The sequence below is a fragment of the Hyalella azteca genome, unplaced genomic scaffold (assembly GCF_000764305.2).
Source record: "Hyalella azteca isolate HAZT.00-mixed unplaced genomic scaffold, Hazt_2.0.2 contig12078, whole genome shotgun sequence".
Taxonomy (NCBI): domain Eukaryota; kingdom Metazoa; phylum Arthropoda; class Malacostraca; order Amphipoda; family Hyalellidae; genus Hyalella; species Hyalella azteca.
Window position 1 is genome coordinate 210,216 of NW_025942046.1, and position 12,041 is coordinate 222,256.

The following is a 12,041-nucleotide window of genomic DNA, read 5'->3' on the forward strand; positions in this document are numbered from 1 at the left end:
TATTGGTGTACACAGAGGCCATCAAATTTTGTGTCCTATGTACAGACAGATTATTTATTGTTGTACAACTCAACAGAAAGGCCATAGGTACTGAAAAGAGAAACGATGTATGATTGACTTCTCAATATCGACATCGAAAATTATTCTCGTGCGCACAGATGTCATTAAGTATTGTGAAGAAATGCAGATAAATCATCGAGTATTCAATATACAGTGCATCATCTGGCATCAGTTATACCTGTCTCTTATACACATCTAGATGTGTATAAGAGACAGGATTCGCCAGTCTCTGACTGCGGACTGATTCGCTAGTCTCTGACTGCCGACTGATTCGCTAGTCTCTGACTGCCGACTGATTCGCCAGTCACTGACTGCCGACTGATTCGCCAGTCTCTGACTGCCGATTGATTCGCTAGTCTCTGACTGCCGACTGATTCGCTAGTCTCTGACTGCGGACTGATTCGCTAGTCTCTGACTGCTGACTGATTCGCTAGTCTCTGACTGCCGACTGATTCGCCAGTCTTTGACTGTCGATTGATTCGCCAATCTCTGACTGCAGACAGACTCGTCAGTCTCTGACAGCCGACTGGGTCGCCATTCTCTTAAGTCACTAATATTGATCAGTCTCATCGATTAATATCAAATACTATAACTCGAATCACCTAGAATCTCGAACCGCCAAACTCTATTTGGAAAATGCAAGTATTGCGTGTTAGCAAGTCCCCAGAATATTCTAATGTCTCCAGCCTACAAATGTGTCTCTTATCTGCAAGTATCTTTGACCACAAAATAATTGTAGGTATATTCGTAACAAGATAGGCCAGCGTAAGAGAGTGAATGAAAGAATGACACGTAAAAAAGGCTTAAATTAAGAAGAAGAAGACAAGGTTCTGGTGCTGGAGGATGAAAACGCGTGACAAGCGCGCGTGTCGTTGGCACGCGCGACCAATACGCATCTCGCGTGACCCCGCACGCAACGTACGGGCACGTCACCATCGCGCGCACGCACGTCGTTCTTACGAGTACGCACGTCGTTTGTACACATGCGCATATATACGTGAGATAACGCACGTCGGAATAGCAATAGTGCACATTGTTCTTGGATGTACGCACGCCGGCATCACGTATAGGCACGCCAGTATCGCGTATACGCACGCCGGTATCGCGTATACGCACACCGGCATCGCGTATACGCACGCCGGCATGGTTTATAGTCACGTATGTAGGCGTATACGCCGAACTAAAGGTCAACAAACTCACGCAGTGACGCCGAAGTCACGGCCTTGCGCCGCTGTCGCCATTCGACCGAGCATTTAACGAGCAGGCGACAGTGACGGCAAATTACCGCGCTGCTTCTTGTTCTTAGGAACGCAAGTAATTACGCATTCATTCTAGAAATTGCTGCTCGAAATTGCCCGTTCCACTGGTTCTTTATTTGTCGTCAATTTTATTATCTATGTTATTAGATTCGTTAAAGTAACATGAATCGTTTAATTAACATGGGAAGGATCGTTAAAGTATCAGCGGTGTGCCAGTCACGCTCACGGTGTGCGAGTATCTCCGCCGGCCTTCGCAGCAGACAAGCTCCAGTTGCTTTGCCGGGGGGCGGGGGGAGGGGGGCACACGGCCAAGTTCCTTATATGTTAACTGTCGAACGAAGTTGTGTTCAAGTTCAAAAACTTGACTCGAAAAGGTCTTCTTAAAGTCTTTTAGGCAATTATCTCACAAATGTATGGTTGAGCTGCATATATTTGTAAACATTTATTGCAAACATTTATATTTTCGGGGAATTATGAAGGAAGATTATAAATGATCTCTACAAGAGAGAGTTAATACTCCAGAAATTCATCATATTGCAAACATTTGCATTTTCCGACAATTATGAAGAAAAATTACGTGCATGAAAGAGTTAATACTCCAGAAATTCATGAACAGGATTGAACACGAGGAGAAAACAAACTCAAACTAAGATTGATTTATCAAGAGTAGATCAACATTCCGGCACGGCTTTCAATGCAATGGAATCGCTGTAAAATGAGAACAATATCTCAGTTCACGGTCACATTCAGAAAAATATATAGGTCACACTATACTGTCCAAGTACTGACACACATTCTACGTGTAGAACTGATCTGCCATTTTTCTAGTTCAAAATAAATCAAGATGACACCCGCAAAGGCAAAAAGTGCATCGCTAATTGGACAAAGTCGCACTCATTTCTCCGGGTGTACGAAGCGGAAGAGATTACCTCGCCGTTACCAAAAAAATTCGACAGGCGATTGTTTCCGGATTCGACTGGTGCCGAGGGGCGGTCCCGCTCGCCACTTATTAATAAAGTTAACAAATTAGCCAACCTTCAAAATATTCCCGATAATAATGCGCCAGAATAAATAATAAAAATAAATTCCCAGAAATAATGCGCCAGAATTCCCGATAGAGTAAAAAATTCTGTTTTCAAGAATTACGAATTCATATTGAGAATCAAAGTTCGCTTTTCGGCAACAGTTCAAGTTGTCCTTATGAACGATGACAGATTACAAACTTGTCGTCATGAGCGGTAACAGGTCACCAACTTGTCCTCATGGACGGTATCAGGTCACCAACTTGTCCTCATGGGCGGTATCAGGTCACCAACTTGTCCTCATGGGCGGTATCAGGTCACCAACTTGTCCTCATGGACGGTATCAGGTCACCAACTTGTCCTCATGGACGGTAACAGGTCACCAACTTGTCCTCATGGACGGTAACAGGTTACCTCATGCCAGGTTAACGGCTCACACATCGCAAGGTTCAGCGTAACTGGCTGAGGTTCACGGAGGTCAGGAAACAAACAAACGAAGGGCGGACGCCGCAGACAACAACTGACTTGTCCTGACGCCGCGAAAACAATCAACAGTTTTGCTGCAGCCAGCATTCCACGAGACGACAGCGCAATAGTGGGAATAGGAACGCATTCCTAAATTGAGAAGGCAGTGCATTCCATGCGCCGGCAGAGCAATTTTAGGAATAGGAACGCATTCCATGAGACGGCAGAGCAATCATAGGAATTGGAGCGCATTCCATGCGCCGGCAGAGCAATTTTAGGAATAGGAACGCATTCCTAAATTGAGAAGGCAGCGCATTTCATGAGACGGCAGAGCAATCGCAGGAATTGGAGCGCATTCCACGTGACGGCAGCGAAATCAAAGGAACGGGATTGTCAGCGCGGTTTTTGAAATGTCAGCACGACCCACGGAAACCCAGCGTCTCTCTGGGAACGCCTGCACATTCCTGGAAGGGATCTTCAGTAAGTTTTTGGGAACGCCATCATACTCAATAGAACGTCAGCTCGTTTCGAAAACATCAAAGATTTCCGGAAAATGTCAAGGCCGTACATGAAACGTCAGCGCACTCTTTGGAATATCAGCGCAAACGTGGGAACATATCGGGTTTCTGTGAACGTTTTCGCGTTCCTGAGAAATTCGCAGCATTTTTGTAAACGTCATCGGGTTCATGGCTACATCAGCACATCATTTAGTACGTCAGCTTGTCAAAGAGAACTTAAGCGCGTCTCTCGCAATTTCGGTGGGTTCCTTAAAACCGTGCATTTTTTAGAACCTGTAGGAACGTTAATGTGTTTCTGGGAACGCAAGGGCATTCATGAGAACGTCAGTGCGTTCTGAGAACATCAAAGAGTGTCTATGAACGTCATTGATTTTCTGGAAAGGTCCGCTCGTTCCGCGTTCAAAAGCACGAGCTTAAATTAACAGCTTGCCGCAGTTTATCCTGAGGTCATAACAATCGATGGACACTTATTGCATCAGTGCGATAGCTGGCGATACGAGGACGATAAATCGTGCTGAGCTGGAGTGCAGTCATTTTTGCCAGCTGCGGTAACTGAAGGCACCAAGACAATACCGCACGTATCGTCTCAGTGTCTTCTTTTATTAAGAACTAAGTAATGTCACTGCGAGACATAGACGATATAGTATCGTTGGTATTGTACTTGATTCTGACTAGGGGCATGTGTACAGAATACTATGTGTATTCCAATCCATAAATTCGCAAAATACGTGCGATACCATCACCAGCTACTATTGCGATATGTTCGGCATGTGTAGTGGGAGCAATATAATTAAAAACAGGAACTGCTCATGCCATGGTCTGAAAATTTCCGCGTATTACATCACGAAAGGCACTACAAAAATGTACCGACAAGGACAGCATAAATTGTACAGCACCATTAACATTCATGCAACACACTCGCAGCAACAGGACCACTTGCACACCTTACGATCAGGAAAAAAAACAATTGCATAGCGCATGCACAGCTAAAAAATGCTTTAGTAACACAACCAATTACACAGCAACGAAAACAATTCCACAATATCATAATTTCTTGCCTACGGTATGCACGTACAGCACCGGAACCACTTGCAAAAAAACGCACAGTAGCACCATAAGCACCGTTACAGCACTAGCACAGTACCAAAAGCAACTTCATAGCACCAGCACGGCACCTTTATTAATGGGAACAGCAGATTCACCATAGTACAGCCCTGGCACATCGGCACAAGCGCTTCCCAGTGAAAATGTACCGTACAGACGCAGCAGCTTCTGATTTGGATTACCAGAAGCTGGGGCGACTCTAAATTTTGTTACACAGTGAAAATTTACAGACGCGCCAGCTTCTGATTTGGATTACCAGAAGCTGGGGCGACTCTAAATTTTGTTAGGGATATTGCACAGCCGTGAGCGGTTCGAAGGACAGCGGTCAACTCACAAAGAGTAACCTCGCCTAAAACCGGCAGCAACGATCATAATATACATACACAATAAAATGAGGACAAAATCCATCACAAAAATGTGAAACTAAACCGTATCCGGCGTCAAGCACACGGTCTCATTGAACAAGGTTATTCACGGCTGAATATAGCACGAATAACGCAAGCGTGACGAGTATAACGTTCCGCATGAACATGCGTGACGTCACACTAGCAACGTCAGTTGCACGAAACCACATCCGTTCTTTTTTACCTAAGCGCAACCACCTCAGTTTTTATTTGCTAGACTGAAAAGTAATTATTTTAACTTTAAAAAGATGAGTTGACTCGAAAATGGTATAAAATTTAGTGCCACAAAAACACAATACCTTTTTTCTTATTGAATTACATACAGATTCAATGAATTGTCTGGGATATACGGCCAAAACAATGAAATTTCTAGTATTGACGGCGCTCGCGCATCATAAATATTGCGTCCAGCGGCGCTGCTAATCATACAAAGCTTACCAAGCACAACGTTCGCTCATTTACCATAAGAATCAGTAAGCGCCTGAAACGAACCTTCCTAATCTCATTTTAAGACTCAGAACTTTAGTGTTGTAAACGCAAAGACCAATTAAATGAGTTTCCCTTATTTATAATCGTAAACATGACTATAACGCAGCGAATTTTTCCGTTGTAGTTCGTATAGAGAGCGTCTTAAATTCGTGATCCACTTAAAATGTTGGTGTACTTCCTAGCCTTTCTGATCATTACCGACTGATACTAAGCTATTTTCCAACTGATAATTAAGCAGCTAATTTTCAACTGCTACGTCGATATGTTCCAGTTTATATGTAGCATACCTAACGAAATCGTTTAATACAAGGGCATCACATTACAACTTATCTCCGTGCTGCAATCCAAACTCCAGGTTACGCGGTTGGGAACACAAGCCTAACCCCCTCCCCAACCCCCCCCCTTCCGCGCTACAACCGGATCCCACCTTACAAATCGGGGTGTAGCTTCCCAAATAAAACCAATGTCGCTTAACAACAATAATTAACAGAAACGAGCTTGCCTCGTCGACATTTTTCTTAACGGCATGTAGTAAGGCGATCAAAATTATGTAAATACTCTAGCGTAAGGATAATCATGACGAGAATTGACATTAAATGACAATAATTTCAAGGATTTACCACGCCCAAAAATCTAAAAAACGTATATATGGTATTCCATACAAGGTGATGGTGTCGAATTAACACCAGCCTCACCTCGCAACGCCTAACTTATTGATACATCGAATAAATATTTTGTTTCGGCTTATAAACGTCATTGGATATGCCATCCGGTCCAGTGCGAATAATTATAATCGTACACGCAAAAATTGAACCATCATTAGTTACAAACTTATAATGTTGCGAATTTGACGATCCAGTATATATCGATAGCTTCATATTCTTACTGCAAGTATTCTGCAGAGACAATTATTCATTGCTAGTGTATTTACCTTCAAGATGTAGAGATCCATTAGCGATGCAACTCACATTACGGTATAAAAGAGCTCCATCTTTTATGCACTAATAGAAAGAAACATACAAGTAGTTCAGAAAAGCTATACAAAGAGCAAGATGCTTGCCTTGATAGAACAAAAATACTTGGCAAGCAAGCACCATTGTTTTACTACATTCTGGAAGTGACTAAATACGGACGACAACTTGCGCAACGCTTGATATTTGTTAAACATTCCAAGAGCTTCATAAACGAGCGCCAGCTGCACTGCACGGGCTTTGCTCATAGTTAAAAAATATAACTCAGTACTCACTGCAGTGAGTGACAGAGAGCGCATTTTCTCGTCGACGAAAACGTGAAGTCACGGACAGACAGACGGACGTACATGACGAGCACAATAGCGCCTTTTTTCCATAAATGAGAAAATGCGCTAAAAAGATCTTATTAATAATTAAGCATAATAAAAAGACATCATTACCTGTTATCAACAAGCGTTATGAGTTGGCTCTTTTAGCTGACATAGTTAAACGACATTATAACATTCAATGAATGAATGATAACTATTCGTCAGCAGTATATATTGATTGAACAAATAATCTGAATGGTATTTATTAGCAATTTCCCATCAAAATTTAGGGCGATTATTAATTCAACAGTAAATGTTGGCTCGCAAAGCCAAGTTTTAGCTCTTAATTAAAATGCGTGAGGACGAAATCATATTTTTTCAATTTAGAGTAGTTGTTAGTGCTTCAATGCTGTACATTCATCCGAATGTATGCTTTACCAATGCTGTACATTCATCCAACGTTTCCCGTTCAACTTCCAAGCCATCTCCGCCGTCACCGTGCAACGCGGATGCACAAGCATTACGAAACGTACGATCAGCGTTACCAGTTTAATAATGCAGCTTTGCCGCCACGTCATGCACCGCATCATTCCTGGAACATCAACGGAAATCCTGCAACTTCACCGGGTACGTACACGTAAAAAATTTCTGTAATCACAGATACCGGGAAATTTTTGTATCATAGATACCAGAAGTTTTCGTATTACATGTATACGGGAAAGTTTTCTTATCACAGATGCGAGCCGGAAAATTTAAGACTAAATTAGTGATGGGGTTGAACATTTATTACTAAAGTTTCCCTTTAATTGTAGGTTTCAAGAAGCTTGTGATTCGAAACCTACAATTATTGTAGGTTTCAAGAAGCTTGTGATTCAAAAAATTAATCTGGAAATTTGGCAGGAATAGGACGCAGGCTATTTCTCCTTAAGCGTGATTTCACGAAGGTTAATTTTGAATGATGTTTTTCGTATCATTGTCTACTGACGGTAACATGAGTTAGCAGCGTGGAATTAGGTAAGATCAATACCTACATATATGAACAGTTACATACGGCGTATTAAATCGAAGTATCTAACAATGAACCTGCCGTGGAACGATACTGAATCTACGAGCTTGAAGTATACTTTTTATCGGCATTGCCAAAATGGAGCAGGGGTTACACTGCCAACTACGGAAGGAATAAGGAAAATTAATTAAAATTTACAACTAAGTTAAGCGTTCTGTTACTTAATATGGAGAACCAACTAATCAAAAATCATCTTGGAGGAAGTAAACATGTAAACATCAACCAAAAAAGCTGTTTGATCGAAAATTAATAATTCCTCAGTTTTCAAGTTTATCTTCGGGCTTATTTTAGATCCACCTGAATAAGCTGCATTGAGGTCTATCTAACAATACATAGTCAGTACATAGACAGCCGCAAAAACACCTGCAGCGTAGCAGAAATAAACACTCTTTCGAGGCGCAGCTGGGCGGCAAAGCTACGTCTAAATTCGGCGCAGCTACATCTCTAAATGCTAGCATTTCTATGTACGCAAACTATGAGCAAATGACTATACATTCAAATTGAAAAATTAATACATATTCCATCAGGAAAAGCTATGATATAAACTGATTTTAGGGAGTTGATAAAAAATATGAATCTGAGATGATATATACATATTTCCTGCAGAAGGCAAAATCGAACAATTTTGGTCGCAATTAAATGTTTGATTTGGATGAAAATTACTAGAAGCATGATATTAAAATTACAGATTATCCTTCAAGATTTTTTACGAAAGGCAATGAATATAAAGAGTAATTTGCAAGTCAGTCTCAAGATCGTCATCTCAACCTTGACAAAATCCTGACTCCTTCGCACCAAGCCAGATTTGGCAAGCAACCATCACGTCCTCGATCGAGGGCTGGGTATGAAGGCCGCAGGCTGGTCCAATGTGTATAGGGGAGCGAACCATCAAAAGTCGCTTCAGGGCACGTAATAGCGGCCGGCTTCTCGTCTGTGATGCTGGATTTAGCTTGAAAAGCCGTCGGTGTTTGACTAATGGAGTTTTAAACTACCAACTATTTATGATAGTATGACCACAGATATGATAGTATGACCACGCGTGTTGTGTTCAAACAATATTGCTAAGAGGACCTCAAAGGGAAGATACTCCAATCTTATACTTAAATTATAATGCTATACTCGCATATTTTAATCATAACAATAATAAGTAAGTCGAAATTTCTATTCTATTTCTATTAGTACTATGGTCAGAGATGCCTTTTAATCTTTTTATGAAAGGGACAGAATCCAAATTCTTCTGCTTGAGTGCAGCAAAAGCACGAAACTAATTTTATTCAGGAAAAAACTCAAATCTCGTCTTGGAAGATTTTTTTCACAAGTTTGTGCAAAAAACGGCCACAACTTGTAATATATAACCTGGAGGGGTCGGAGTAAGGGGAAGGTAACAGCCTTCCGCGTCAGAAGGATGCTTCCATGATAGGAGCGGTGGAGGATGCAGCGAGGATGAACCTTCCTTCGCCTGCCATTCACGATCATCAGCACTTAACAGCATGCACGCTTGACAGCATCTTGGCAGCACACGCGTCTTGGCAGCACACGCGTCTTGGCAGCACACGCGTCTTGGCAGCACACGCGTCTTGGCAGCACACGCGTCTTGGCAGCACACGCGTCTTGGCAGAACACGCGTGAAGATCTCAAGTTTTAATAAATGGAATGGGAATTTTAAGCTTGACATGCGTAGCGTCATTCGTTCATTCATGCAAGCGATACTATTTGGAACCGATGATCGTTTTAATATCATTAGGGAATTTGAAAATAACATAAGGGTTTAGGAATATATCAATTACTGTATGAACCACAGCCCACAGGGGCATTTATTGCAATCATTGCGGAATTTTTATTATTTTTATCATAATTTATTCTTTTTTATTTATGCGGGTAACGTATGTTCGTTCTCATTCGTGACATAACGAGACAAATATTCGTGACATAACTCTTGCGCTTGCCGGAAGTTATTTATATGATTATTCAACTGAAATGGCAAGTTCACCTAGAATTTTAAAGCGAAAAAAATGGTTAGTCAACTGAAATGGCTAGTTCATTAATAATTTGAAAGCGAAAAAAAACACCAAGCAAATTCATCATAACTTCATCGAAAATGTTCCGGAGACCAAATACAATTAATAGGGAAAAGTCAAAGTTAAACGAAAAAGTTTTTAAAATAATTTTACATACCCTTTTTTTGGGCGGGCGTGGGGTTTGTTTCTACATTTTTTGTGCGTACGCACTCCGCACCCATGCGTTCATACAATACGTGCGTTCCCGTACGACGACATTCTTGGAGGCTAGAATCAAGGTCGCACGCTGCCCAGAGCTCACTAGCGGCATTCTCATCAGGACCCAGTGTACACGATGAATGTTCGGGCATGAGTAGCGCGGCAGGCGAGTATAATTGATGATCGGGATTTTGATTGGTCAGAAGATTCAAGCTTAGAAATTATAAGAACATTAATTGTTATTTGATGTTTTCACATTGATTAATAAAACGCGTTTATATTCTTCCAAGCATAATTGTTACTCCTTATCTGCATTTAGCGTAACCCTGTACTTCAGTATTTCGCTTTCAGGGTCTGAAGAGGTAACAAAAGCGAAACAATTGAGATAAGTAGAAAAGTCCCGCAGCTGAAAATAGCTGCGGCAATATGACCAGTGAGCCGCGGATCATAAGTCCTTCTTGTCCGTAAGCTTAGGCGGCTACGTCACCTTCAGAAATTTCAACGCTTCCCTGTGCCGATACTGAGCCACGGTCCGAATAGCTATCGTAAATGTTCGAATAAAAATAACGTGAACTACACCAAAATTTCCAATAAAATTATTTAATAGTACAATTTTGAAATAACTTAAATGATTTGAGGCTGTGTAAGAGAAATCCACGAATAATGGGGTATTTTTTGTCAATTTGAAAGCGGTAGTTCAGCATGGAGCCTGTCGGGAGCCAGCAATGCCGGAGATATTTGGCAGTTCGGGAATATTTACCTGATGAAGTAGAGTAGAAGGATTTCTGGAAGCTGTAGGAAAACACTATTCAAACATGTTTTACATAAAGCTTTTTCACGAATTCTCTATTATTGACAGCTTGTTGGGAACAGTTGAGGCCTGCGGCACTGCACACTTCAGATCGTCACACACTTCACCGCACGACGTTCTCCAACACACTGACTGAACCTGTACGTGTACGTGGAACGCTCCCTGGAAGTTCCGAGTGTCTTATTTGTGCGTCAGTCGCTTGAAGGTAAGAACTTAGAAATGCTTGCGTATGTTCGTTATTCGTGCGTACCAGTCGCATGAAGGAAAGAACTTAGAGTTGCTTGCGTGTGTTCGTTTATAGTCATCGTACCAGTCGCAAGAAGGTAAGAACTTAGTTCGTTAGTCGTGCGTACCAGTCTCATGAAGGCAAAACTAGAGTTGCTTGCGTGTGTTCGTTAGTCGTGCGTACCAGTCGCATAAAGCCAAAGGTAAGAACTTAGAGTTGCTTGCGTGTGTTCGTTAGTCGTGCGTACCAGTCGCATGAAGGTAAGAACTTAGAGTTGCTTGCGTGTGTTCGTTAGTCGTGCGTTCCAGTCCATAAAAGTAAGAACTTAGAGTTGCTTGCGTGTGTTCGTTAGTCGTGCGTGCCAGTCGCATGAAGGTAAGAACTTAGAGTTGCTTGCGTATGTTCGTTAGTCGTGCGTGCCAGTCGCATGAAGGTAAGAAAGAACTTTAGAGTTGCTTGCGTGTGTTCGTTAGTCGTGCGTTCCAGTAAGGTAAGAACGCAAAGGTAAGAACTTTAGAGTTGCTTGTGTGTGTTCTTTAGTCATGCGTACCAGTCGCATGAAGGTAAGAACTTAGAGTTGCTTGCGTATGTTCGTTATTCGTGCGTACCAGTCGCATAAAGGTAAGAACTTTGAGTTGCTTGCGTGTGTTCGTTAGTCGGTTGAATGGCTGCCAGATGCTGGACGACGTCAAGGCTTATTTAGGACGACCAAACTGGTCTCATGTCCCAAGAAACCGCCACAAAAACCTACAGTACGAGTCAATGACCAAAGAAAAGTTCGTTATCCGATCAATGGGGTTTAAGGGAGAAACGTAATTGGCTAATTGGGTAAACAATTAGTCAATTACTATTGTTTAACTAACTTCATCTGTAACTATTTTCGGCACATTTTAAATACAATTCAATTTTTACCAGACAAATTTAGGAAATATATTCGTACATTCTGATTCATTAATTACCATCTGAAATTGATTAAAGGTAAAATTTAATTAAACAACCAAACCCGATACATGAAAAAAATCTTTATTGGGTTCCATAACATGAGCCCAAATTGCCATGGCACAAATTTATCTCTGGTGCACCAAGGCTGCGCTCCACGGCTCGACGACATGGGCAGCAATT

The 12,041-nt window shown here is 41.7% G+C and overlaps 1 protein-coding gene across 1 annotated transcript in view; it reads right to left on the reverse strand.

Moving 5' to 3' along the window:
- Window positions 1-10,809, reverse strand: part of LOC108666668 — a 65,598-nt gene extending 54,789 nt beyond the window's left edge. The window contains exon 1 of the mRNA XM_047883128.1: window positions 10,643-10,809. The gene's annotated coding sequence lies outside the window, so the exon portion shown is untranslated. The remainder of the gene's footprint in view (window positions 1-10,642) is intronic.
- Between the last annotated feature and the right edge of the window lie 1,232 nt (window positions 10,810-12,041).